Source organism: Akebia trifoliata, chromosome 3 (assembly GCF_017979445.1).
Source record: "Akebia trifoliata isolate Shusen 1 chromosome 3, ASM1797944v1, whole genome shotgun sequence".
Taxonomy (NCBI): domain Eukaryota; kingdom Viridiplantae; phylum Streptophyta; class Magnoliopsida; order Ranunculales; family Lardizabalaceae; genus Akebia; species Akebia trifoliata.
The window spans coordinates 17,879,846-17,884,421 of NC_141377.1; positions in this window are offsets into that span (position 1 = coordinate 17,879,846).

The window sequence follows — 4,576 nt, forward strand, 5'->3', positions numbered from 1 at the left end:
CTTTTTTTTTTTTTTTTTTTTTCTTTTTTTAGAAGTATGTAAAATTGTGTCTGTTTCTAGAAACTATTTTTCTTACTCCGATTATGTATATCTACAAGTTTCATATGATATCCACCTGTTTGGCTAAAGTAAGATGAAATTTTACTTTGATCTATTGTTGCCGAAGTCATTGATTTACCAAACCATTTTTTGGTTTCCTTTTAAGATAGTGTAGCGGAAGAAGTTTCTTTATTCATTTACTTATTTTTCATTTTAGAGATTGAACCAGCATTCCTTAGCATTGACGTGAGCCCATATGGAGTCGATTTATATGTTTATGATTGCTTCACCATGAACCAATTCTAAATCATTGTGCAAATAGTGATTAATTATGACACCTTTTTCCACTCTTGTAATGTTGCTTGGAACATGGCCTCTCCACATACCAAATATCATGGACACCAAATAAAAACTATAGAATGTAAATATGTCAATTCTCAATGAGAGCTTGCCAAGGTATTTATAATAATCAAGGTAAATGGATATAAATGCCCTTACAAAGATAAGAATAGAAAATTAGGAAAATAACATTAAGACATTCCAATATTTCCCTTTAAACTAGTGTAAATATATCAATTAAATCCAGTTTGACAAGATGAGAGTTGGTGAGAGAAGGACAAATAGACTTCGTAAGTATGTCGGCAAGTTGATTTGAAAAAGATACGAATACTATCTAAAGGGCATCAGATTGAACTTTCTTCCTGAGAAAGTGAACACCAATCTTTATATGCTTGGTTATCTCGTAAAGGATAAAGTCAGAAGCAAGCACAACAACAGACTTTTTGTCGCAAAACAATGTGGACGAACCAAAAATAAGAAATCCTAACTCTGCCAGTAAAGATCGAAGTCAAACAAGCTCACATGTGCCAAGGGCCATAGTTCGATATTCAGCTTCAACAGAAGAAAGGGAAATGATACTATGTTTTTTACTTTTCTACGAAATCAAGTTACTACCATAGAAAGTACACAAATTAGAGGTAGATCTCCTATTTGTAATAGAATCAGCATAACTAGCGTTAGTGAAATAAGACAAATGGGGTTAAGTAATGGAAGAATAAAATGTCTAAGACTAGGATGCGACGTCAAGTAGCAAAGAATACGATAAACAATAGATGAGAAGTGTGCGGAGCATGTAGGAAATGATTGACGTATACCAATTGCAAAAGTCAAATCTAGTCTAGTGTTAGTCAGATAAATCAGACAGCTTATGAGTCTTTGATAAAAAGAAGTATTAGATAATAGATCGTCATATTCAGCATAAATGTGATGATTTTGATCCATAAGAGAGGAAACATGACGACAATCAAGCATACTAATGTACTGAAGAAAATCCGATGTCTATTTGCATTGAGATAGCGAAATACCATGGTGGGAGTGGGCATTTCTATCTCCAAGAAGTACTTAAGATGACCGAAGCCCTTGACTTCAAATGCACGACCCAATATCATTTTTACTTTGTCAATCCATTGGGCATCATCCCTAGTCAAGATAATATCATCTACATAAATCAAAACAATAACACAACGACTACTCAATCCTTGACGAACAAAACATGTATGATCTGAGTGGCATCTGAAAAATTCTATAGATAAAATAATCTCAGAAAATTGTTGAAACCAAGCTCGCAGAGACTATTTCAACCCATACGAAGGTTTGAGAAGGCGACACATTTTCCTAGAATATTCTCTTTGAAAATGAAACACAAGAGGGACATATATGTAACCTCAGTGAGATCACCATTCACATCTAGTTGGTGAAGAGGCTATAAGTGACATGCAGCTCGAGAAATAAGGAGGCGAATATTAGAAAGATTGGCTACAGGGGCAAATATAACACTTAAATCCTTCTTGGAGTTTACGTAAATCCCTTAGTAATAAGACGAGCTTTGTACCGATCAATGATGCCATCCGCGGGATACTTAACAGTGAAAACCATTTACACCTATCAGTTTATTCCTCAGAGAAAAAGGGAACAAGCTCCCAAGTATGATTCTTCTACTAGGTATCTATCTCAGTTATTCATGGTGGCAATCTACTGAAGATATCGCAAAGCCTTTGAAACAAACCAAGGAACTCGAATAGAAATAGTGGCAGCAAGGTAGGTTTGATAATAAGAATTGAGTCCCTAATAGGAAATAAGTTGGGCAATAGGATGATCAGTAACACACCTTCTTCTATCTTTGTGAAGTGCAATAAGTAAGTTAGAAACAAAAGGGATATGAGAGAATATACTTGAGTCCAATGAGGAGGTTGGTAAGGTTGGAGAGGGGGGAAGGCAACGAGAATAAACCAAGAGCATGAGTGAAAATAGAGAGAAGATCAGAAAAGGCAACATTATAGAAGAAGAAATAGAAAAAGGGTCTTACAAATGGAAATGGTCTTGCAAAGAAGATGTCGCACAAAAATAAGGAACATTTAAAACAAAAAGTGACATCAAGAGAATGTATAACACGATGAGAAATGAGATCATAACAACGATACCCCTTTGATATAGATGAATAGCCCAAGAAAACGTACCAAATGACTGTCATCTAATTTCGTGCGATGAGGGGTCCTGTCTTGAACAAAACAAGTGCACTTAAAGACTTTGGGTGTAATAGAAAACAAGGTACTATCATAGTGAAGAACATGAAAAGGCACATGTCCCCCTAAGCTACGACTCAGAACACAGTTAATAAAAAAATTCATATTGAGGACTGCCATGATCCAATAAAACTAAGGAACATGCATTTCTCGAAGAAGGTATCAGACAATATTCATAAGGTAGCGATTCTTGTGTTTTGCTACCCTATTCTACTCAGGAGTGTAGGGACAAGTTAACTGGTGAAGACTACCATGCTCATGAAAGTGAGAGTGAATCCCATCAGAAATATATTTCCCTTTATTATCGAATCGAAGAGTTTAACTGTGATGTACTATGTTTGAACCATTTTAAGAAAATTAACAAAAATATGGAGCACTTCATAACAAGACTATATCAAATAGATCCAAGTACAACTAGAATAGTCATCTATAAATGTAACATAATACCGATGACCATTAAAAGTAATAATAGGGAAATGAGCCTACACATTATAATGAATTAAATCAAACATTGCATTAAATTATTATATATGAGGAATATATAAAGTACGCATATGTTTAGAAAGTTCACACACATAGCACTAAAACTTATGTTTACTACAAGACTTTTGTAAGTAGGAAAAAAAGAACATAAGTGTAGAAGATTAACATGTCTTCAGCGAGTATGCTACAAACCAAAAGATTGAGAAGAAAAAGTATGTGTAATGTCCCAAAAAAAAAAATGACCAAGTTAACCATTGTTGACTCAAGTCAAGTCAATCATTGTTGACTCAAATCAAGTCAACTCTAGTCAAATAACTTTGACTAAGTAATTGACTAAAGTCTTTTAGAAAATTCTAAAAGAATTAGAATTTAATTTTTTGTAATATCTAGATATTTTTTTGAAAATATTAAATATGATATTAGCTGATTTTTGTTTGTTGTTTCACTTTTCACTTTTTACACAAAGAAGGAAGAGAAAAGTAAGAAGAAAAGGAAGAGAAAAGAAAGAAGGAAGAGAAAGAAAAGAAGGAAAAGAAAATAAAGAGACAAAAAAAAGGGTAGGCCCTTGCAACTCTCTATGATAGTTTAGTAAATATTTAAGAAAAATATTGATGATTTTATAGTTGTAAAACAGAAATTATTTATTTTTAAAACATTTATGATTTAGTAATTGTAAATCAAAAGTTGTTTTGTAATTATTTTCAATAACATGCAACATATTATATATATGTATATATTTTTTTTGAGTTTATAGCACGTTAATAGTTGTTGTTTTGTTTAAAAAGAATTATTACATATTTGTAGTTGGTTAATACATGTTTTATATGTATTTATACATGTTAAAAATAAAATACAACAACTATGAAAGTTGCTGTTTTTGTATAAAATTGACCTAACATGTATGCTAGTTAGAATGATAAAAAATTATTGGTTTATACGTACGTTATACGAGTTTTATACATATTTATACATATTAAATATAAAATACAGCAACTATGAAAGTTGCTATTTTTTTTATAATATTTTACTATGCATACTTAGATTGAATGCTCAAAACAATTGTTACGTTATACATACTTTATACGTATTTTGTACTTGTCAAAAAGAAAAATACATCAACTATATGAGTTGCTGTTTTTACACAAAATTCATATATTTTATTCACATTTTTTTTTTAAACATGCATGATTTTTGAATGAGTTAAACTGGTGGACAGTTTACTTTAATCGTTTTAGTGATGGATTTCCAAGAAATGTTTCTAATTAAAAAGTTGGGTAAGAAAAGTAATTTATTAAAATAAATATGAGAACGAGTTCTCAATTGAATGTCGTGCTTTTAAAATACCCAGTTGGTGAGATGCTTCGGCGTATGCCGTATAAGACACGAAAGAGAGAAAATATGAGGTGATGCTTCAGTCATAGGCTATGAAAGACACGAATGAGAGAAATGCTTCGACTAATGGTCGTGTAAGA